The following is a 24,846-nucleotide window of genomic DNA, read 5'->3' as shown; positions in this document are numbered from 1 at the left end:
GGGTTTCCTTCTTCTTGTTTTGAGTCCAGCTTTTATACAGATTATAAGATGTTCTTTTTCCCATTGTCCATTGGGGTTATTGTAATCCCAGTAAGGGTCCTTATGGGGAATGGTGGTATCCCCCACAGGATATTTTGAGCTGGATAAATGGAGGCTGTCCACAAAGTTGCAGGCCTCCTTTAGGACCTTTACTTTCTCAGTATCTGATAGAGTTCGCTCTGAGATTATCATGACATCCTTCCAGGCTAAGTCAAAAGCCGAAGTTGTCAACGTAGTGGTTAGGATCATCAGAAAATTTACCTAGTTTCTGTCTGATGTGCTTTAACTCTAGAAGAGTAAAAGTCTTCTGAATGAGTTGGGGTCCAAATTCACCCGTTGTCTCCACCAAAGGGCAAATTCTAGGGGGAGGCCTTGTGGGAGTCACATCTCCCAGGTAAGGCGTTAAGGGGGCTATCGGTGGCAAAGGGGGATTAGATGGAGAATGGGGTGGGTTTAGTGCTATCCCCAGGTTTAAAGATTTTCTCCCTATGGCTCTTATCTGGTTCAGGTTCCCTTTTAGCATGGCCCCGCTCAGATGGATCCTCTCGAGGAGAGGATGGGGGCTGTCTCATCAGGACTAGCACAGCAGAGTCAATTTTACAAGTCTTGCAGAGTTCTTCCTTATCTCTAAGAGCGAAATAGGCTTGAACATAGGGAATCTCACTCCATTTTCCTTGCCGTTACTTGCAGTGAGGACACGCAACATTCACGGAGAGGAACAGACCATGTGCCAATGGTTCTGTCACCTACAGAGATTCTTTCACCTGGATGAGCAACTGGTTTTTAGGTAGAGGGAACACACCGCATTGAGGCTGTGTCACCAAGAGAGATTCCCTCTCCTTAACGAGCCGTTTGTTTGTACTCTCTGGCTCCTGAATCTCATAATAGCGTGGCTATTCCTTCTTTCCCATTGCCAGTGGGCCAAGGCTCCTATGCAGGTGATCAGGACCGTAAAGCCAAGTCCCTGGAGACTCCTGACAGGCTGGCGATTGGCAAGGTCTGGTAAGTGATGGAAACTGTTCTAGGTGGCTGAGGGGAGGAAGAGTTGGTTTTCCTTAGGGACCATGTAAAACAGATGTTTAAGACGACAAGGAAAAGAATGAGGGGATCCCAAATTAGAGCAGTCTGGCCAAAAAGTGGTGTATGGAACTGCTGGAAGTCCTCACAAATATAACAGATTGGGTGTTTGGGGCGGCCATCAGCCTGACCTATCCACAGAAGAAAGCTCCTTCGAGTCTCAGAAACGGAAAAAAGGGCCCCGAAATGAAAGTGGGAAAAAGACCTCCCTGAGTCCCACTGTTGATCTCGGTTCCAGTCAGTGACAGAAAAAATGATTAGGAGGTCTAGTAAGCTGATCCAGAGAGAGGTGTGAAGCCTTCTCTATAGCCGTGATTCAAGGAAGCTGATCAGGAGGTCGGTTTGACAGGAGAGGTGTAAACACTTAACAGAGTCAGAAGGTGGCAATTCGTCCACCGTTGCTGCCGGCAGTGGTGAAGGACGCAAGCGAGAGGCCGGGAAGGAGAGTTGTAGGAAAATAAAACAGCATTAGGGCCATTTCACGTTAGCAGCGACAGAGTAGTCCCTTCTCAGGTGAATGAGGCAAGGAGCAGAGGCATGTAAGACAGGCGGGGCAACTGTCATGCAAATGGACGAAACCCCGGGAAGGTGCTACTCAGCCGGCGGGCGTAATCCTACCTTTAGCGAACGTGAAAGCGGGGAAAGCCGTAAAGCAGGCTGCGGGAAGCTGCAAAGCAGGCGCGGGGAAGCCGCAAAGTAGGCGTCGCAAACATACCTCTGATCAGGAAGCCGGGGGAGCTACTAGGCCGTGGCCCAAACGTACCGTTGCGGATTCGACTCACGGTAAGAGCAGTGTCACGGGGTGGACGGACGTTATAACAAAATAGCTTGAACCGAGGAGGTCAACGGAAGGCCCGGACCAGCAATCTCGGTTCACGATAGTAAGCAAAGAATTGCAAACTACCCCGTTAAGCTTAAGCACAAAGCAAAGTTTATTTAAGCATAGGTACACTCTGGGAGGGGGAGAGAGAAGGCGGGAGGAGGAGGAGGGGAGGGGGAGGAGGGGAAGGGGGGAGAGAGAGAGAGTGAGTAGGCTGTTTCTGAGAGCGGGCTGTTTCAGCGAAGTGAAGCAAGGCCAAAGCAAATTTTATCGACCCAGAGGTACACTCTCAGAGGGAGAGAGAGCGGGCTGTTTCTGCGAATGGAAAACAGCATTCCTATACACGCTTAAGGGTGCTTTTAAGGAGCATTTTGCAGGGAGGCGGGGGTGAGTGACAGGGGATCATTATTTGATTGACAGTCCCGAACTATGTAACAAGTTTACTGCTGCGCATGCTCTCACCCTTGGATCGCTAAGAAACGCCCACGGGGTGGGGGTGGGGCGGCAAAACCACATGTAGATTTTTTATAATTATGGTATAATGAGTTTGGGTTTACTATAGGTTATACGCCTGTCTGGTCTGGGCATGCGCAGCCGGGGGACCTTACCTTGTGTTACTGTGCCCCTCTATTATCAGGATAAACTGCCCCCCACACGACCATAGTTTTACCTGTCTGGGTGGTGTCAAGGGAGAGTCCCCAGATGACTGCGTGTGTGACTTGATTTCGTCTTGGTTTTCTCACCACTGTCACCTCCTTGCTGCTAATGTCTAACTACCTAACAAAAGTACTACTTCCACCTAGGTATATCAGGTTATAAATTAAGCAGAGGATAATATTTGTAAGAGACAGCCAGATATAACCAGAACTCATCGATGCTTGTGTTAATACAACATATGGAATAATTGTCGTTATGTGTGTGAATAAATTGGTCCTCAGGTTCTCTACCAGGTTTCATCCATATCCTTTGATGAATCCTCTCTGGCATCTTCAGCATCCATGGCAACAATGAAACACATAAGCCAATATCATACCATGAAGAGCTGGCAAGGTAGGGCATTTAGTACACTTAAAATTCATACCATATCCTTTAAGACATCAGTTAAAATTTTGTGAAATGACTGTTTTGCTCAAGATCAACATATCTACCATTTTGAGCATGTACTTATATATTAGGCACCTTAACTATGTAATTGCAGTGAATCCTAACAGCAATATTATTATCTCCATTTTATTTATGAGGAAGCTGAGAAGATGTAATTTGCTTGAAGGCGCACAGCTAGCAAATAACAGAGCCAGGATTCAAAGCTGAGCCTGTCCGGCTCCAAAACTCAGTCAGACTCACATCCTTATACACTCCCACTCCAGCTGTACTAAAGCAAGTGTCCCCCCCATCCCCCCACCAACCTTTTTATTTTTTCTTTGCCATTTTGATACATTCATTTGCAGTGTGTTAAACTGGCTTTTTACGTAGACTTTGTTTGTTAATGGATGTTAATACTTCTGTTCTAGAACTACCTTCCCCTCCAGGGGGCCCAGGAACATTTCAAAGCCACATTGAGCAGTAACAAATATTTTCCTTAACAAATTTCTCACCTAGTCCTAAAGTGATTGTGGATGTTGCCAGTGTATATTTGTATTTACATCCTGACTGAGCATTAGGGCAGGAAAACATCAAAGTTTTGTGGGTGACAAAGAATCACCTCTGATCTTCACTTCAAAGACAACCAAACAAACAAAAAAAGCCCTTCCCATCAACACCTTTGGGATTAATGTCAATTAAGCTTTCTCCTCAACTTGTCTATACAAGTATGCACGTTATAATGAATGAAGCTTGTTAAGAAACCATAAACCTCCTCTAAAATGGCAGTAAAATACCTACAGCACACACATAATTTTTCCTGATGTATTATAAGAATTTTAGTAAATGGACCCTTTTTATGCCTTAGCCCTGATTCTCTAACCCCAATTTTTAAAAAGTGCCAATAAGGCCCCATCAAAAAGAGGGATGAGTGCTGTTTCTAAGCCCCCAAATGTAAACTGACATTTTCTGTAACGTCTGCAGAACTTTCCTTTCCTTCCTCTGCTGAGCCCACATCTAACTATTCCTCTTCGTCTGAGCACAAACTGAGCTTCACAAAGCCTTTTGTTCTGGATCTGGAACTTGTTCAAAATTCTCAAGTCTCAAGTCAGAATGGCCATCATCAAAAAATCTACAAACAATAAATGCTGAAGAGTGTGTGGAGAAAAGGGAACCCTCCTACACTATTGGTAGGAATGTAAATTGGTATAGCCACTATGGAGAACAGTATGGAGGTTCCTTAAAAAACTAAAAATAGAGCTACCATATGATCCAGCAATCCCACTCCTGGGCATATATCCAGAGAAAACCATGGTTCAAAAGGATACATGCACCCCAATGTTCATTGCAGCACTGTTTACAATAGCCAATACATGGAAGCAACCTAAATGTCCATTGACAGAGGAATGGATAAAGAAGATGTGGTACATATATACAGTGGAATACTACTCAGCCATTAAAAAGAATGAAATAATGCCATTTGCAGCAACATAGATGGACCTGGAGATTATCATAGTAAATGAAGCAAATCAGAGAAAGACAAAGATCATATAATATTGCTAATATGTGGAATCTAAAAACAAAATTATACAAGTGAACTTATTTACAAAATAGAAGCAGACTTAGAGAACCAACTTATGGTTACTTATGGTTACCGGGGTGGGGAGGGAATAGTGGGGGGGAGGGATAGTTAGGGAGCATGGAACTGACATGTACACACTGCTGTTTTTTTTTTTTTTTTTTTTTTTTTTTTTGCGGTATGTGGGCCTCTCACTGTTGTGGCCTCTCCCGTTGCGGAGCACAGGCTCCGGACGCGCAGGCTCAGCGGCCATGGCTCACGGGCCCAGCTGCTCCACGGCATGTGGGATCTTCCCGGACCGGGGCACGAACCCGTATCCCCTGCATCGGCAGGGGGACTCTCAACCACTGCGGCACCAGGGAAGCCCCACACTGCTATTTTTAAAATAGATAACCAACAAGGACCTACTGTAAAAAAAAATAGAAATTTAAAAATTAAAAAAAAAAATTCTCAAGCCTACCTCCACCTCCATCTCTTCCGGGACATGGCAACCTGAGGAAGGAGGCCCTGCTCCTGGAACTCTTCTGGGGCTGGTTTTGTGTCTCATTTCTGTCTCCACAGTGCCCGGTGCCACCTCGACCACATCACTTACTGTCTGACCATCATCCACGAACTCTTGGAGAACCAGGACTATGTTTGGATCATCTTTGTATCCCAGGCACGTAGCCCGGTGCTCCACACAGCTGGTGCTCAGTTACTGCCTGTTGCCCAATTAAGTGCATAAATGGAAGTGAGACCACCCTTCACCCATGAGGCTGAAAATGAGAGTCCCCAGGAGTCTGGGGAAGGAGAAGGAGAACCCCTAGCGGTATATGTCATCTGGAGCAAGGACAGGCAGTTGGAGGATGTGATGTAGAAAGGTCAGAGGGAGGCAGAGGAAGTACACTTAGTAAGTAGAAAGGGGCTCATGAGGCACAGGCTAAGTTGAGGTAGATGATGAATGACAGCCGTTACTGGGCACACGCTAGAGCTTCAGGCCACAGAGGGCTGATATCATTTTCCTTGTAATCAGTGTCGATGATAGATGCTATCCTTTTTAACTCTTCCCATCCAGAAGTGTTTGGCTGGGATTCTGTATTTCTGTATTATATATTTATGTGAGGTCTATGCTAATGTGGTAGTTCCCTCCTTTGTGTGATAAATGCTTAAAAGGTTCCTCAGTTGTGTACACTCATGACCTTCAAGATGGGTCTGCCCAAAAAGGAGCTTGGTAAGACCCTCAGGCTGGATCAGATTACCTGTAAGTAGTCTATTATTGAATTTGATTAAGGGCATTATGAAATACCTTAAAATGGTTTTTAAACATTTTCAATTAAAATGCCCTGAATTTAATAATTCATTCAGTCAACAAATATGTGTTGAGCTTCAAGTGTGTTTTAGCTACTATGTTAGATCTAAGGAGATGGCCTCGTACAGCCCACGGTCTTAGTTAAAATTAAAGTAGGAAAAGTATATGTAAAAATGTTGCACTTTTCCCATTCCCTCTGTACTTCTACAGCCACTGCCATGAAGAATACGGAAGACTGTGAACACAAGCAAAAGACAGAATATCCATTATTTTACATTTCATCTGGGTTCTGGCATCTATAAAACGGGTGATTTCTCCTCTGAGTTTCTGAAATAAGATAAGACTTGATATGGGAGAATTTTATGAATATGGATTCATTTTGTTCATTGTGTAAAATTCATCTCAGAGTCCAGATAACAAACATTAATAATAGCATGGTCAGAAGCACAAAGCAAATATGTTACATGGACTCAGTTGCAGTAAACAGAATTCACATCAGCAACTGCAGCTCAGCTGGTCTCAGAGCCCCGGAGGTAGGGAGAGGCTGCCCCTTCCTGCTCTGCTCCTCCTTCAAACTCATCCAGGAGAGAAGCCCTTCCTTCCCTGGGGAAGAGGAAGGAAGGGAGCAGAGACAGACAAGCATGTTATTTTACTAGAAATACCTCCACCTGGAACCTATAGGCATAGGGAATTAAGCACTTCCCACTAACCAGCTATATATTTTGAAATAGTTGATTTCGTTCCTTATGATTCTGACCTAGATTCTGTCTTTCAGAAACAAGTAAATCATAATGTGTATCTGACCTAATTGCTGAAATAAGGACTGCGTTCTCCTACAGTGATGTAGACCAGTAACCATTGCCTAGGATGGAAAAGATACTCTCTGACTAGTCAGAGCTCTGCAAAAGCACCACGTTTAAGAATTTTTCTTCCTTCATGTACCATCAATCCCAGGCCTGCGGCATCATATTGGGATTGATGGAAAGATCTCAGAGTGATCAACAATCATTCTAAAGCACATTATCACAAACTTCTCAACTGGCTTGACATGTAAACACGTGGACCATATCCTGACACGCCAACTTACTTCTGGCATGTTTTTTCCAGCAAGCTAGCCTCATTCAACATGGCTTTAATAATGTATTTCAGTCTTACTAATCTTACTGAAAATAACAGTTTTGAAAAAACAAATAGACCTCAATTTATAAGGCAACCCTTTCACTTCCTACTGTTTTGATTATCACTTGAAAGATTTATCTTATTTTCCTTTTGTTTAAATTTGGATACTGGAATTTTAAAGAGCAGCTGATAAAGTACATATTCCAGACTTTAAAGTTTTAGCCTAATATTAACTCGTCAGAAAAAAAAATCCAGCAGATTTTCATTTTTCATGAAAATATAGCAATAAAAAGGTACCTGTAGTTACAAAACAGGTCAAGGTCATTTGTGGCTCTCATTAATCCTGCCCCTCCTGTGAAAAAGGCTAAAAGCATTGCCTACATTTTGCAGATGGAAAAAAAGCAGGTTCCATCTTGCTCTGAGTATAATAGCAAAGCCTGTGTGTGGTAGAGCCAGAAATAGAAGCTGGAGGGATTTGTGTTCCTTTTCTGATGTAGAACAGGACTCATCTGAAGCAGTCTCATTAAATTGTGCTACTGAAGGAGCAGGTCTGGCTCTTTCATTTTCTTTAATAGAATTAAATAGTCCATTTTTTGCTGTACTTGCAATTGGATACCTTATGCTAATTAGTTTAACTGGCCAAATATAATTTATATACTACTTTCATAGAGTACATTGGATGCTAAGCATAATGGATGTTGACTAAAAATATATATTCACAACCTAAAAGTTGAGAGTTATGTATTATTTGGTGGAAATTTTTAGGATTTCAAGCCCGGGAGGTAGCAGCATCTCAAGTAACCCTGAGAGAACTGCTCCAAGGAGGCGAGGTAAGGGCCGGGACGTATAGGAGTTTTGCAACAAAGGGCAGGTAGTCTGAATGTCAAAAGATTATTGTAAATTAAAGAAAACCAGATATCTCAAGTTAAGGAATTTAGCGCTTTTCTATGCATAGGAAGATGCAAGAATCTGGGCTCACTGAAATCATTCCTTTGATATGCACCTCAACTCTCCGGGCCAGTATCCAGTGTTTTCACATCGGTGTTTCCTCAGGACTCACCACAGGGAGTGGCTGCAGTCTGATGGCTGCTAGATGGCAGGTATTCTTTTCCTTCTTGAGTTCACTTGGGGCTCACCAGGTTACCTTCAGCTGCGGCTGCAATCGCTGATGACTGTGACATCCTTTGTTTACTGACAAGGCAGGCAATACTCCATTTCTCATGGATAACATGTAATTATTTTAAAGAGCGCTTTTTTTTTTAAGAAAAAGCAATATTTAAAATCCAGTATAATCAAATACTATAGGACAGCAAGTACCATTGTTCAGGTTCAGCTGGTCAACATGCAACTTCTAATATGGCTATCAACATAATTCTAGATTTTCTCAGAGTTCTAATTGAAATTCCACAATCACTCTTAGGGAAAAGCACCTTCAAAGTTACAGAAATTGAAAATTCCATGCTGCCATCCTGTGTCCACCATTTGGCCATTGCAGCTATGATTTCAGTTTCCTTCCCTAAGGTTATGTTTGTGTACACGTGTTGGGGAGGAACCTGACCCACTGTTTGGATGTGCTCACAATTCCTAATATGTTTACCAGCCACCTAAACTATTAGAGTGGCAGGAGAACAGCCCTCAAAAAATATTAGCAATATGTGGGTCCTCTGGTACAAAATGAGAAATCGTGTACCCAGTAGGTGGCTGAAAGGAGTAAATAAGCTAATCTGTGTAGAGCAGTTTAAGGAGTTCAGAGCATGTAGTAAGTGGGCAATAAAGGTTAGCTCTTACTGTCTTCAACATGCTGGCCTGAACACATGCCAGCCTTGCAAACATCAACTTTTACTGACCTGCATGTATACAACACATTGTTAATGAGCATTAATATATGGGCAATTTTGTGGTCTACAAGTTCTGGCAGCCACCAGCACCTCCAGATAACCCCACCCTCCACACCCCAGTCCCCTACCCCCAAGCCCAGTTTATATCATGCCTATCCTGCATCTCTCTCCATCCCCATCCCTTGGCTTTTTGTGCAGAAATCACAGCAGCCTTCGTACATTCCCATCAATGCACTGAGCTCCTTCCTGGAGCCCACACTCTGCACATGCTCTTCCCTCTACGTGGAACTAAACCCCAGGCTCCTCTGCTTTGCCTCATAAACTCATCTTCAATTTTCTGCTTAATCACCCCTTCCTCAACCTCACAGCTGAGTCTCTGACCTCCATCTTAGCTCTTAAGTGGTAATTTCACATTTTAAAAATGTGATTCTTGTATTAATATGTTTTACCCACTAGACTAAAAGTTCCACATGGGCAAGGTCCATGATTTGTTCTGTTTGTTTTTCTTTTTCTTACTATCTGTGTACCTCTAGGTCTACCACAGGGCTTGGCATATGGTAGCTCTCAATACACATGAGTTCTATAAATGAATAAACACAGCCCAACAGGAGGCAATTCCTTCCAAGGACTGAGCATTTCTCTCTTTCCACTTTATTTCACAATCACTGTTTTCCTCACCCCTGGCTTTACTCAGCTGTACTGTGAAAACACACATGTTTTGGAAGGTAAAAATAGCTTGGGGAAAATAAAAGGTAATTTAGAAGGGAGAGGGAGGAAAAGAGACATCAATGAAATAAACAGAGTTATAAATGGGGCAGTGAATCAGCATAAGCAAAGGGCAGTGTGAATAGTGGTTACACCCATTTCTTGAGCCAGACTGAAGAGCAAAAGAGAGAGAAATTTGAAGAGGCAGGAGATAAAAAATAAATAGCCTGGGAGGGCTGAGGAAGCCAATAGGACTGGAGCCCAGACCAGAGCAGTGGGATTGGTGCTGCTCTGGGGGAAGGGTTCCCCCCAGCTGAGAGAACACTGGGAAGGATAAAGCAGGCTGCAGGCCTATTCAGGGCTGGGAGAGGAGACCTGGGAATCTGAAGGGTTTGAAGACCACTATCCCATCCCCATGACAGTTAGCCTCCTTCCCAAGCAGCCTCTCACTAGTGACTGCCACCAGGACTGTGGACCATGTGTCCCGCAGCCCAGGGCCATTGTCCTTGTCCATCTTGGTCCCCTCTGCGATATGGATCCAAATAGGACCCTACTCGGGATCTCTGGTAAAGAGCCTTCCATCATATTTAGTTATTTCTACAGTGAAATATATTTTCCAAAGCAGCACAGTAACGCTAGTCATGATAAGTTTTGCTTCTTTGTTTCTTAGTGCCATAAGGGGCATTTGTTCACAGCAAAGACTACTGTCTCTATCTTTAGTTTTCCAAGTTGTAATAAAATACTTAGGTTTTTCTCCTTATCACCCTACGACATTTTATTTTTACATCTTGATTCTGTTTTTGTTCTCCACTAGAATATCAAAGTCCTTTGTTTCGCCTTTTTAAAGACTAGAAGGGTGCATGGCACGTAGTAGGCACTCAAATTAAACTGTGGCATAGGAACGAGCAGCTCTGCATTCTAGGGGGTTGTGTGACCGGGAGCCCTGGACCAGGCGGTAACCTGAGGAGAGGATACAGGAGAAGGCCTCGCTAGGAGAGTTCTTGTGGAAGGAACGTTGGCCTGGGAGAACCAGATGCACGAGGGCTAAGGCCTGGGGAAGCGCCAGATAAATCCGGTTTCCGCGCGCGGACTCCCTGTGGCTCCAAAAAGCACGCTCGGCTCAGTCAGCTAGCTCTCCCGCCGCAGCCAAAGTCGAAAGGCCGGGGGCCCCGCCCCTCTCGGCCAGAAACTTCCCTGGGATTGGTTGCCTACACCACGGCCCTCCTCCCGTCCTGCCCCCTCCCCAACCGTCCCGGGGGTTGGCTGCCCGCCCCGCAGCCCTCCTCCAGGTCCCCCCCCACCTGCTGGGTCTCCGCGGGTCGTGGGTCTCTTTGTCCCCCGGAGTTGGGCGGTGTGTTACCCTAGTCTGCGGTCTCTTGCGGCGGGGAGGGTTCCCGGCCGGTCCGCGGGCCCGGGTGGGGCTGGGCTTGCCTCGCGTCCCCTCGAGCTTTGCCCACCCGGAGCTCCGCTGCTCCCGGCGGCCAGAACGCAGGAGTAGAGCAGCCCTCGGCGGTCCGGGGAGGGGTGGGAGGGAGGGGACGGCGGTGCCCGTCCCGGGGCCGCGCGAAGCACACACACTGCGCCCAGCCTCCCGGAGGCTTCCCTGCTTGCTGGCCCGCGCGTGGTAACAAGTTTAGGCTTTGCTTCCCCAGGGCGCAGCCGCGGCTACTTTGCAGCGGGTTCGGGCCAGGCCCAGCCTGCGGCAGCAACAGCGGGTCTCGGACCGACCGTGAGCCTGGGGAGTTTGTCTCCAACGACTGCGGGTGCAGCGGCCTGAGTTCTAAGCGCAGGTATGTGCTTGTCTTTGAGGGAAATGAAATGACGCGGGCTCGAGCACGTGGTCAGTGACTACTGGAGGATTCCCAAGCACGTGTTTCCGGCTCTCCTTTAACAAAGGAAACGGACGTTCACAAGCAGAACAGCTGCTTCTAGTGGGTTTTCAGACTCGGTTAAAGAAACTGCTTAGGTCCACGGACGTTGACGAGAGAGGAACGCAGGAAATCGTAGAGAACCCTGTGAAAAACCCAGATCGCCCTTTCTTGTGCCCTTTTAAGGTTGACGCAGTGCCTTAAGAGGCTAACACAGAAGGGTAAAGAAAGTCTCCATAAAACCCAGAGAAGAGATTGTAGAACTCCTCTTTGGAGCCTGTCTGGAGTCACAGCTGAACCAGAAGAAAATTTCCTTTCATTGTGAGCACCTTTGTGATATTTTTACACAGCTCCGAGCAGAAGCGATGGATTCAAACTTAACCTTAGCATTGATAGTACAAGTGTTGGTATTTGTCATTGAAGGCAGGGACAACCCGCTAGAATGATATAAAGACTATAAATTGAGAACATCTAAATGCACCAGCTGACAAAGGTCATAAAACCTCCAGAGTCACATTTCACTGGGTAGAAACGAGAGTTACCTCCTCCTGTCATGAAATATCTCAGGGTATGCAAAAACTCACCCCAAATGCTTTGACTCAATTTTGTCCATCCCTCTCCCAAAGATGAACGATTATGCAAATCTTTGTGGGTAGCTGGCTCTTGCCACCAGTGGATTACCAACTTCGCTGCCCCTGCCAAACCCTTATATGCCTTCCTCCCAGATACACCACAGAATCCTTTACTGAAGCATTGAAATTCACATTGTCCATCTCCTAGCCCTCAGATTACTCAGTTTTGACAAACCTTTCCACCTATATTGCCATGAGAAGAGTGGGATAGATGCAGGTATTCCAGGACAACCTTTTCCCTTTCACATACACCCCATAGAATATTTCTCATGTCAGTTGGGATCCTATGGGATCAGACATGCCCCTGTGCCTAAGTACATTAACTTGGCTGCCACCCTGATTCACAAGCCAGTAGCCTTACACAAGTTTCCCCTTTTCACCTTTTTGTTCCCATGCTGTATCAGTTCTTACAAGTCCATAAAACACAACACCTCTCTACTCAATGACAGACCACCTATGAACAAGCCCGTTAATTACCCTTCCATCATCTTGTACCTCACCTTGTACCTAATACTCTTAAACCCCTCATGATAAAGAGCCATTCCACATGGTTACCTTACAACCATCTAGATGATTTCTGAACCACAAGAAGACCTCTTGGACATGTCCTTTAGCAAGCCAGACATGCTCTTCTATGTGATGGCTCTTGTAAACAAAATTTTCAGGGAAGCTGACTATCCCAGAGCAAACATTGCTGCATGCTGCCCACTAGAAAATCAACCCAAGCTACAAAACTCATAGCTCTTCCTAGAGCTGATACATTGGCAAAAGGGAAAGCTACAGACATTTATACCGACTAGATGAGCCTTTAGAGTCTGTCAGGCTGTTAGCACACTTTGGCAGTTCCACAGATTCTTGACCTCTGCAGGTACTGGTACTTATTATTTCCCAGTGTACCACCTATAAATCTTACCAAGTTTCTGGAGGGAACCAATGTAGCTCAGGGAGTCTTCCAAGACCCACACTGTCCTTTATGGCACTCTAGGTGGACTTTTAGACTTACCTCCAGCCCTAGGCTCTTTTCACTGTTGAGTTATTGTCTGCATGTTTAGTGGATGGTCTGTGCTAGCCAGCTAGACATACTGATGCCACAACAGTTGTAACAAACTAGTACCTTGGATTATTCCTTGTTTTGGCATTTCTTTATGAACTGAATCTGACGAAGGAACTTTTTTTTTTAATTTTTAAATTTTGCATACAATTTTTAAAGGTTACAGTCCATTTACAGTTGTTGCAAAATATTGGCTGTATTCCCCGTGTTGTGCAGTATATCCTTGTAGCCTACAAACCCAATAGTTTGTACCCTCCAGTCCTCCACCCCTATATTGCCTCCCCCCCGCCTCCACTGGTAACCATTAGTTTGTCCAAGGAACTCACTTTACAGCAGAAACAAATCACTTGCTCACAAAGACTCTGAGAGGATATTTGTTAACATTTCATACTCCCTACCATCCCTTATCCTCAGGGGAAGGAAGACCTTAAAATGTAGACATAAAAAAGAATGCCAGAGGGGAAAAAAAATCTATCTAGAAACTAGACTTATATGGCTAGAAGCATTATCCCTGGCCCTTATACAGATCCAGGATAAACCAAATGGATCCCTTTTGAAATAGTTTTTAGTCACCCCAGTGCCAGCTGGCATCTCTAAACCTTCCATTCCTGGATTGGGCAAGCAGCATGGGGACTTGAGTGAACAATTCAGTACTCTAACTAGTTATATACAAGACCGTCTATACTTGGTGCGTCTCATCAACAGGTGAAAAAAAGCATGGTCCTCACTGACAGGCCTTGCCATCCCTTTCTTCCAGGAGATGAGTATACATCAACATTTTTAGAAGAAAACGTACATTGTCACCTTGCTGGGAGAGGCCTTAGGAAGTACCGCTAACCATCTACCCTGTCATCAGAATAAAAGTCCTCCTGGATTCACATGCGATACCAAGCTAGATCCATGTCATCACCCCCCCCCCGGGACAATTAGAAGGCCATCCCTATGCGTGACCTCAAATTGAGGATTTCAAGAGCTTACTCAGGCTCCAGAAGCAGACGACACCACAGAGTAGACAGCTTTACCCAAGATCTCTGATCAAGAATTTTGTCTCCGTTTATCTTCCCTTGCAACCTCTGCCTGACCTGCAGAATTTTCTGACATAGAAATTTAAACAAAACCCTTCCTCTTTCAGTTACAGAAGGACTGACTGGAGGTTGCTTGTCTAAACCTATCCTCCCTCTGTTCCCCCACTACGGGCTCCCTTTCGGACTATGTCTTGCTTCAGCGAATTCTTACTGCTTTTTCAACAGTTTTAGCATGGCCACAACACCCACTCACACCAATCTTTCAGACCCTGGCCATCTTAACTAATCAGTCTAATTGCTGGTTATGTCAGCGTCTAAATTACGCACCAGAACCTGAACTAGGTTTTGTCCCTGCCAGTGCAAGCACCTGGTGGACCCATTCTGGACAGTGGATGTATGGAAGGCACTCTGCTTCCTCCTGCGGCAGAGTGACTTGGCATTGGGGAGCCCCCACGGAGGCTTGAGGTCTGTCCTTCACTCAGGTGAGGGTATTGGAGGGAAAATTTTCTCTTTGCATTGAAAATAAAAACGGCACTGGACCCTTCCTAGGTAACATACCAAAACAATACTGTAATCAAACACTGGTTTGATTCCACAGATGACACCTTCAAATCCTCCAAAGACGTTATAAATGAGTTCCAGACTGATTATTATAATGATACAAATGTTTGCGTAGTCACTGGACAGTATTCCTGGCCTGCAGGCCACACAAATAGGACCTGGAACAGCTCAGCTGTTCCCCTGGTTGGTCTGCCTGATACCCCAGGCCACAAATGGGTTGACCAAAATTCTGGAATTAACTTTCTCGGTAGCTGCTAAAACCAGACTGAAGGTCTCCTCTTACCCGATATTTCGTAGCCTGTTTTGCTCTTACAGCCTGACAGAGGCACATGGGAAATGGAGATATACAGATGCCAACATAACTAATGACAAAGGCCACCATGGACACCGAACTCCATCCTGGTGGGTCACAGGTTCCACTCTGACCTTGTCTGTGAACACCTCTGGTCTGTGTATTTTGTGTGGCAATAAGGTATATAAAGGGTTCCCACCTAAATGGTCAGGGCGTTGTGGACTCGGCTACCTGGCACCTTCCCTCACTAGTTATCCCACTTGAAATGCTAGCCGGATTATAAACCTGGGCTCCTTCAGGCATGAAGTAGCACCACGTGGACACATCCAGCCAGACATTGTAGGCAAGCCACTCATGTATCGCAATACTGATTCAGTAAGGACCCTTTTTCCAAACTTGAAAACTTCTGATCTGGAAGAAGCAATTCTGAATGTTTCCAAAGTCATGGAACAAGGATTCACTGGCACCCCGCAGACCTTGAAAGCACGTCCGTCAGGGGTTAGCGGTTTCACCTCTGTGCTCTGAAATCGCCGTCTCCTGGCTACACAGGCTGCCCAACAGGGAACACTGTGCTGTCATTGGCAGACAGTGCTGCTCGTATGTAAATAAATCAAAAGAAGTACAGGATGGTTTGAACCGTATAAAAGAACGGGTTGACATCGTACATAAAATGAGTGAAGCAAGAATTAATTGGACTGACCTCGAGAATAAGAGACTGGTTCAGTGAAAGATGGGGCTGTGTGTTGGGAGTTGCCCTTTTATGCTTATTCATCCTTGTTATCTTGTGTTTTTGTTCGCAGATCTCTTACCTCCTGACATCTAATCCATGTGTCCCCACAGCAATCTCCCCAGCTCCTTGCCTGTGAAACTTCATGATAGGTTATAACAGGGAAATGAAGGGACTAACCTCACCAAAATGGCATAATGACTATTGAAACTGAGACCATCTGAACAAACAGCAGCTGCTGGGAAAAAAAAAAAACACTAAAAAACCAAAAAATTTTCTCTGAACTTCCCTTTGATAAGTAAAGCAGGTCTTTCTAAGTATTCAGCTGCTGTAAGCCCTCTCTTGCATCAGGACCTGCCAAGGAACTGCGTAAATACATCCTGGGAGAACCTTCCATACTTTCCCACTGAGGCCTTAATACTGTTCCCCACCCCACCCCCATCCTATTAAGCTGGTATATAAATCCTTACTCCCTACAGCATGCTCTTGCCTACATGTATAATAATCTTGGCTCCTATTAATCTGTCTGTTAATTCACAGGCCCCCAAGTACTTCACCCTAAGTTGGTAAAGAAAAAGTTTTCGTCCCAGTAACACTTTTTAAACTTTTCTTGATACACCAGAGAATGTGTTCAAATACATAAGGGAATTTGGAAACCTTGATTTTGTTGGAAGGTGAAAGAATCCAGTGTACATGTACACAGGCTCTGTAGAAATCCTTTTAAATTTGACTCAAACTGTGTTTAATAACTGACTGAAAACTTTCTTTTTATTTCCCTTAGGGAGAAAGCTGTAGACCATTTAATCTGGGATGATCTGCTGTACTCTCCTGATTTCCCGTGAGCATTTAATCTACGGTCTAAAGGGTCGTTTGTCTGGTATGAGTTGTAGCTGTCTTATGATTATGGGCAGCAGCAGCGAGGGGGGCTGTAGGGACCAAGTGGAGGTAGCATTTATCGTATTGCACGTGTCACTCCGTTGCTCCTGTCCTTACATTATTCCATTTAGTTCTCACACAGTGTTCTTCCCGTTTTACAGATGAATAAATTGGAAGGGTAGATAACTTGCTAAAGATTATGCCATTACTGGGACTTCCTGGTGGTCCAGTGGTTAAGACTCCGCACTCCCAATACAGGGTGCACGGGTTCAATCCCTGGTTGGGGAACTAAGATCCCACGTGCCGTGCAGCACAGCCAAAAAAAAAAAAAGACTATACCATTACTGAAAATAAGAGCAAGATGCAGAACTGGTATCGAGTGTGCAACCTTTCATAGAGCAGAGGAAAGAAGAAAAAATACACAGTCATTCCTTGGAGATATTGCGGGTTTGGTTCCAGACCACTGCAATAAAGGGAGTCGCACAAATATTTTGGTCTCCCTGTGTAAATAAAAGTTATGTTTCCACTATACTGTAGTTTATTAAGTATGCAGTAGCAACATATCTAAACAACAATGCACATCCCTTTATTAAAAATAGTTTCTTGCTAGAAAATGCTAACCATCACCTGAGCCTTCATTAAGTCAATCTTTTTTGCAATAGTGACTTCACAGATCACCGTAAGAAATATAATAATAATGAAAACGTTTGAAATATTGCGAGAGTTGCCAAAATGTGACACAGATGCAAAGTGAGCAAATGCTGTTGGAAAAATAGAACCAACAGACTTGCTCCACACAGGGTTGCCACAAACCGTCAATTTGTAAAATATGCAGTATCTGCAAAGTGCAATAAAGTGAAGCAATAAAACGAGGTATGCCTGTATGTATACGTACATATACTTAGCTTTGCAAAAAGACAACTGAAAGTTGAATATAAGCGAACTAATGAACATTATAGCAAATTGACAACTTCACATAGAGAAAATTATTTCAAAAGTTATTTCAAGCTGTGCCGAAAAATGAACAGTATTCTGGGTACATCCTTAGAGGTGGGTTTATTGTTCATAGTGATATTGGTATCAAAAGAAGATAAAATATGGAAACTGTTCCAGTGGTACAGGGCATAGTAAGAGGGGGGGGCTCCTGAGCAGAAGTCCTCTATTGTTCCTTTCCTGTGTGTGTAAGCAAACAGTAGTTAAACTCTTGCACTGAAACTAGAGAAACCATTAAAAGATGAGCGTTCTGCTTTCAGTATTGGGTATTTTGTGGTACCTGGATAGATGAGGGTCATGGGATGCTGAATTAGAGTGGCAGGAGTGTTCTAAGCAATTGGGGGAAGTGATCGGAAAAGAAATCTAGATTCTTGACACAATCTCAATTTTCTTCTGTAAAATGGAGAAAAACAGTAAAGGGTAGGTAGGCCACCACTGCTTTCTCCGTGGCCTTTTTGACAAGAACTGATACAAAGTTTATTGTTAACGAATTTCCTTTCAGGAGAAGATTGATAGCTACTGACCCTTGGAATTCAGTGCTCAAGGGTCACTTTTAAAGAGGTTTGAGACACACTAGATTATAAACTTATTTGTATACCTATTGTCTGTTCCCTGGTAGAATGTAAGCTTCACAAGGACAGGCATATCTGTTGAATCACAATGAAGAGGGTTGTGGTGAGGATTAAGTAATGCATGTAAAGCTGACCTTGGGCATTGCTTAACTAAACGTAAGATAGAGCTCACTTACAGCCAATGTGAGTAGCAGGTTTGAACTTTGGCACTGGTTGTTGTCAGATGTAAATTTCCAAAAACTTATGAATAAAGTTGATTATATGCCATTTTGGAGTTCTGATCATGGCTTACTTTGTTTCCCTTTTCAAGTATTCGGGTACATTAGAAACCTTAATGCATACATGCAAATCTACTTATTCAGCCCTTGTTTCACACCATTGAGTTCTAACAAAGTTAGGAGGAAAAGTTGTGAAATGAGAGTGTAGTAATTGGAATGTTAGAAAATGTCTCTTGGAAGGATAAGGTCTTCTGTCAACTGGCATGAGTGATTTTCAGGTGTGTTTAGCCACACAATATTGCGTTAAAGGATATGCACCTTTTCTGCTTCCTTATGTAAAGTTTGTAGGGCATGAAAAGTTACAGAAAATAGTTGCAAAATTATTAATGGACACATTTTTGATACTTGGATCTTAAGTTATTTTGTAGGAGGGATACTCTCTTTCCATCATTTTGTAACAGATGGAGCACAAGATACATTAGTTGGCAAAAGAGTTTATTAGCCAACTGAAAATCCTCAGATATTTTAACATTTCATTGAATTATTTATCAACATTTACCAAGACTCAATGAAAGATGCCAGAAAGCAGGGGCCATTGTAATCAATTCTGTTAGAATTAACAGTAATCCTTTGAATGATATTTGTTACAATGATAAATGATTTGAACACCTTAATCTACAAATAGAATTAAGATGGGAGACAGCTTCAAGAAGCACTTGAATTGTGTTCCACCAGACTACCAAATAGGGGAGACTTATCAAGGCAAAAACGGCAAGGTCACAGTTGTTACATAACTTGTTTATCAAGAATTATAGTGGGAGCTGGCAGGAAGTAAGGGTGCTTGTTAAATAAGGATTGATTGGGGTCTGAAATGGTTGCATGGTTACACGGGGGAACAACCTTGAGATAAGGTTGCAGCTAGCAGATGGTTTAAAAATGGCTGGTGGGAAAGAAGATATACAGATTGCCAACAAACAGATGGAAGGATGCTCAACATCACTAATCATTAGAGAAATGCAAATCAAAACTACAATGATGACTTCCCTGGTGGCGTAGTGGTTAAGAATCCGCCTGCCGAGGCAGGGGACACGGGTTCGAGCCCTGGTCCGGGAAGGTCCCACATGCTGCGGAGCAACTAAGCCCGTGCACCACAACTACTGAGCCTGAACCCTAGAGCCGGAGAGCCACAACTACTGAGGCCCGCGCACCTAGAGCCCGTGCTTCACAGCAAGAGAAACCACCTCAGAGAGAAGCTCGCGCAGCACAACAAAGAGTAGCCCCCACTCGCTGCAACTGGAGAAAGCCTGTGCACAGCAACGAAGACCCAATGCAACTAAAAATAAATAAATAAAAATTAAAAAAAAAAACAAAACGACAATGAGTTATCACCTCACACCAGTCAGAATGGCCATCATCAAAAAATCTACAAACAATAAATGCTGGAGAGGGTGTAGAGAAAAGGGAACCCTCTTGCACTGTTGGTGGGAATGTAAATGGATACAGCCACTATGGAGAGCAGTATGGAGGTTCCTTAGAAAACTAAAAATAGAACTACCATACGACCCAGCAATCCCACTATAGGGCATATACCCTAAGAAAACCATAATTCAAAAAGAGTCATGTACCACAATGTTCATTGCAGCTCTATTTACAATAGCCAGGACATGGAAGCAACCTAAGTGTCCATCAACAGATGAATGGATAAAGAAGATGTGGCACATATATACAATGGAATATTACTCAGCCATAAAAAGAAACGAAATTGAGTTATTTGTAGTGAGGTGGATGGACCTAGAGTCTGTCATACAGAGTGAAGTACGTCAGAAAGAGAAAGACAAATACCGTATGCTAACACATATATATGGAATCTAAAAAAAAGAATCTAGGGGCAGGACAGGAATAAAGACACAGATGTAGAGAATGGAGTTGACATGGGGAGGGGGAAGGGTAAGCTGGGACGAAGTGAGAGAGTGGCATGGACATATATACACTACCAATTGTAAAACAGATAGCTAGTGGGAAGCAGCGCATAGCACAGGGAGATCAGCTCCGGTGCTTTGTGACCACCTAGAGGGGTGGGATAGGGAGGGTGGGAGGGAGGGAGACACAAGAGGGAGGAGATGTGGGGACATATGTATATGTATAACTGACTCACTTTGTTATAAAGCAGAAACTAACACATTGTAAAGCAATTATACTCCAGTAAAGATGTTGGGAAAAAAAAAGAAGAATAAAAGTGACCCTTTGGTTCTCCTGGTCTTTTTTTTTTTTCTTATCAAGTTGATTTCTTAATTATTCCCTTATGTACTCATCCATTTCTTCAACAGTCAGGAGACATTAGTTGAGTATTTCCCATGTGCCTGCCATTGTTCTAGGAGCTGAACATACCCCAGTGAACAAGGCAGACATAGGTTTACATTCTGTCAAGAGGAGACAGAATGTAATGTAATGTGTGTGTTTGTTTGTTTTTATAGTTTGCATGAAAACACACCTTCTGTAGGCAGGGTTTATTACCTTCTCACTGGCTAAAAGCATGAAGTTTTATAGTCTTCATGGACATTTTTCTTCCCCTTTTAGACATTTCTGAGAAATTAAAAGAGAATTTACAGAAAGGTACAGAAGTTTCTCCAGATGTTTGATGAAAACCAGCACATTTAGTGTTAGTGACAGAGCGAGTCTGGAGCCCACACAAAATTACACTTTGGAAAGTGCTGTAGTGATATGATTGTGAGTAGCTGGCACTACTACTCTGATAAGCTACTTCTTGCAGTATATTGGGATTTACATACCTTTGCTGGGATTCAGTTTCCTTACTGTAAAATGGGAATGATAATAATAGTCTGTCTCATTGGGTTCTCATGAGAGTGCTTGAATTTTGCATGCAAAGTGTCAGAAAGTGCCTGACATACAGAAAAACACTTCCCAAATGTTAGTTTTTTATTTTTACCTTAAACTGGGGACTCATAAAGTTTCTTGGAGGAAGACATATTTAAGCTGGACCTAAAGGACAAGAAGGACCCAGCCTCGTGAAGATGGGCTGGAGAGAGTGATCTAGGCAGAGGAAACAACTGGTACAAGACTCAGGTGGGGCAGTTCAAGAGCAGAGACCGGGGGGAGGCGAGTGGTCACGTGCCGCCATGGGAGCCTGACGGGGGATTTAAATTTTAAGAGCCACAGAAAAGCAAGGGAGAGTGTTAAGTGTGAGAGTTGACCAGGTCTTACTAAGATCTTTAAAAAGGATCACTCAGCTTGTCATGCAGAGAACGGATTTTTAGGAAGGCAAGGGTGGAACCAGAGAGACAAGTTAGCGGCAAGGCTATTTCAGAGGTCGAGGTAAGAGAGACTCTGAGCCAGGATCGCAGAAGTGAAGACTGGGAGAAGTGATTTATTAACTGTGTGTCATACTTGATTTTTAAACTTCCTATTCTGTTATTGTGCGTTTGTTTTCCATTTTACAGATATTTAAAATTCAGATGTCTTTTTTCTATTGAGTTCTTCAAAGGAGAAATTGACTTTTCTTCCACTGATGTGTTTCAAAAAATCATTCTCTAATAATTCTCCATTAATTTAAGCTTTTACATTTAAATTCTTATTCTTCAAATTTCTATCCAGTTATCAAAATGTATTCATGGGTTTCCTTTATCCCTTTGATTTTGAAAACTCTTACACAGCCAGGTTTTCTGTTTTTTTCTTCTTTAAACTTCTTGGGGTTGTGCCTGTTTCTGAATTCTTCTAAATTGAAGTAGAGTTCTACTATACCATTACTAGTCTGTAATTGCTGCATAATAGGCTATAAAAGCTGGTAATAGCCCTTTTCTTTCCCATATATTATGTATAATATATATTATATTTGAATCCATTTATTTTTCCATTTAAATAATTTTATATTTAGTATTCTGTCTATATTTAATTAGAATTACATTAAAATCTAAATGCTATAATTTACACATTTATGCAATTATAAATTAAATAGGGTAAGCAGACATATAAATACTTAGTCTCAAGTTTCAGATTTCATTTCTTATGCACCCAGTGATTCATTATTTTCTGTCTCCCTCCATCCTTTATGCTTGTAAACTCACTCTGTTCAAGAATATGCTATAGTTCTCCAGCTGTCCAATTCCTTTTTCAAAAGACTGCCAGTAATAAAGTTAAAAGCTAGCACAGAAATGGTACTTACTATGTAGCAGGGACTGTTTAAGCACTTTACATTTTCAAATCGTGTAACCTGTTCAACTCTATGAGGTAGACACTGTTAGCATCTCCATTTTACAGATGGTTAGACTAAGACTCAGGTTAAATAACTTCCCAATTTCCACAACTACTAAGGGTGGAAGCCAGGGTGGGCACCAAGCAGCCTGCTCCAGAGGCTGTTCTCTGTAGCACTACCCAGTATAGTTGATGACTAAACAAATATATACTTTATCTTTTGTTGTTTTAAGTATTATATATTTTTGTGACTGTTTTCAATTGGATCTCTTATTTTTCAGCTGGTTATGACTGGTTATACAAGGATCCTATTGACTTTCTTTTTTTTCCTCACCATTAACCTATTTTTATACCTCCAGGATTTTTTTTTTTAAACCTAATTCCCTTGGATTTTCTAGGATTATCAATTGCATCACCAGCAAATAATGGTGCTTTTCTCTTTTCATGTGTAATTACATTAGCATGGGATTTCCAAAGCAATATTAAATAATTGTGTAAGTGGGAGCTAATTTTTATGCCTGAAATGAAAGAAAATGTGTCTAGTTTTATTATTAGATCTAATTGCGTAAAAGGTAATTTTTGTATTCGTGAACGTATTCATTTTGTCTGATAGGAGCACACATTTCTGCACTAATGGTACGTACATCTGAGATTTCCCCCCGCCCACCGCCCTGCCGAACTTAAATTATAAGTGTAAGTGCTCTGGCTAGAAGACCTTAAAAGACCCTAAAAATATAAAGATGAATTTAATTCAGCTAAATTGGATTTGAAAGTATGGGAAATCTAAGTGTGATTTAGATATTGTAGGGAAAGGATGAATACTTTAGATGAAACAGTGTTTACCAGCTCACTGTTTAGGGCACTAGTTCTCAAACTGGGCTGCACATTGGGATCAACTAGTAAGATTTACAAAAAATACTGATGCCTATGTCCCGCTCCCAGGTAATCTGATGTAATTGGTCTGGGCTGCAGCATGGGCACTGGAAGGTTTTTAAAACACCCCAGATGATTCTAATGTATGGCCAAATTTTATAACCACTAATCAGGGAAGACTTTAAACCTGTTTCTCACCCTGCACAAATTCTGGTTAAATAGGTTTGCATAGCCTAGTAGTAAAATATGCCGCTGTTGTATACCAATGTTCATAGCAGTGTTCGTCACAAGAGCCCAAAGATGGAAACAATCCAATACCCACAGATGGATGTGAATGGATAAACAAAATGTGGTATATACATATAATGGAGTATTATTCAGCCTTAAAAATGAATGAAATTCTGATAGATGCTGCAACATGCATGGACCCTGAAAACATCATGCCGAGTTAAATAAGCCAGATCTTGCATGATTCCACTTGTATGAAGTTCCTAGAAGAGTCAAATTCATAGAGACAGAGAGTGGAATAGAGGTTACCAGGGGCTGGGAGAAGGGTGTGTGGGGAGTTATTGTTTAAGGGGTATAGAGTTTCAGTTTGGGGATGATGAAAAATTTCTGGAAATGGATAGTGGTGAGGATTGCACAACGTTGTGAATGTTCTTAATGCCACTGAATTGTACACTTAAAAATGGTTAAAATGGTAAATTTTTTCTTATTGTGTGTGTTTTTTGTTTTGTGTTGTTTTATACAAATTTATTTATTTATTTTTGGCTGCCTTGGGTCTTTGTTGCTGCACGTGGGCTTTCTTTAGATGCAGTGAGCGGGTGCTACTCTTCGTTGTGTGCGCAGGCTTCTCATTGAGGTGGCTTCTCTTGTTGCAGAGCACGGGCTCTAGGCGCGCGGGCTTCAGTAGTTATGGCACACGGGCTCAGTAGTTGAGGCTCGCGGGCTCTAGAGCGCAGGCTCAGTAGTTGTAGTGCACGGGCTTAGTTGCTCCGCGGCATGTGGGATGTTTCCGGACCAGGGCTCCAACCCGTGTCCCCTGCATTGGCAGGTGGATTCCTAACCACTGCGCCACCAGGGAAACCCTAAAATGGTAAATTTTATGTTATGTATATTTCAGTACAATAAAAAAATTTTTTTAAAGTTGCCGGTGGTGGGCTATGGGCCACCTTTTCCAGCTGGTTTTAGAGTGTTGATGGTAAGGAATGTGATACAGAGTGATTTAGTAACGACCTTAATAGAGTTTGTTTGGTGGTGGTTTTCTCTCCACACCATTTTTGAAGAAGGTAGCTCTTTTACTTTCCTAACAATTGTTAACTGTTATAAAACCTCCGCACGTGTGCAGACAGGTAGAGGCAGTAAAACTGTAATCCGCAGTGCAATGCCGTGAAGACTATTGTG

General features: G+C 43.0%; 1 long non-coding RNA gene and 1 other non-coding gene across 3 annotated transcripts; both read left to right on the top strand.

Moving 5' to 3' along the window:
* The first annotated feature begins 1,549 nt into the window (after nt 1-1,549).
* LOC132597358 (uncharacterized) lies at nt 1,550-19,745 on the top strand. Of its 2 annotated transcripts, XR_009564011.1 has the most exons (5): nt 1,550-1,899; nt 2,875-2,986; nt 7,768-7,832; nt 11,198-11,335; nt 15,775-19,745. It is a non-coding gene; the product is annotated as an uncharacterized lncRNA (long non-coding RNA). The 2 variants fall into 2 exon arrangements; XR_009564010.1 differs by lacking the exons at nt 2,875-2,986; nt 7,768-7,832 and having other exon boundaries at nt 1,553-1,899.
* On the top strand, nt 11,587-11,708 carry LOC115865754 (small nucleolar RNA SNORA26). Its single transcript, XR_004044413.1, has one exon. It is a non-coding gene; the product is annotated as a small nucleolar RNA SNORA26 (small nucleolar RNA).
* Nucleotides 19,746-24,846: the final 5,101 nt, after the last annotated feature.

Source organism: Globicephala melas, chromosome 5, assembly GCF_963455315.2.
Source record: "Globicephala melas chromosome 5, mGloMel1.2, whole genome shotgun sequence".
Classification (NCBI taxonomy): Eukaryota; Metazoa; Chordata; class Mammalia; order Artiodactyla; family Delphinidae; genus Globicephala; species Globicephala melas.
This window is presented reverse-complemented; position numbering and strand designations above follow the sequence as displayed.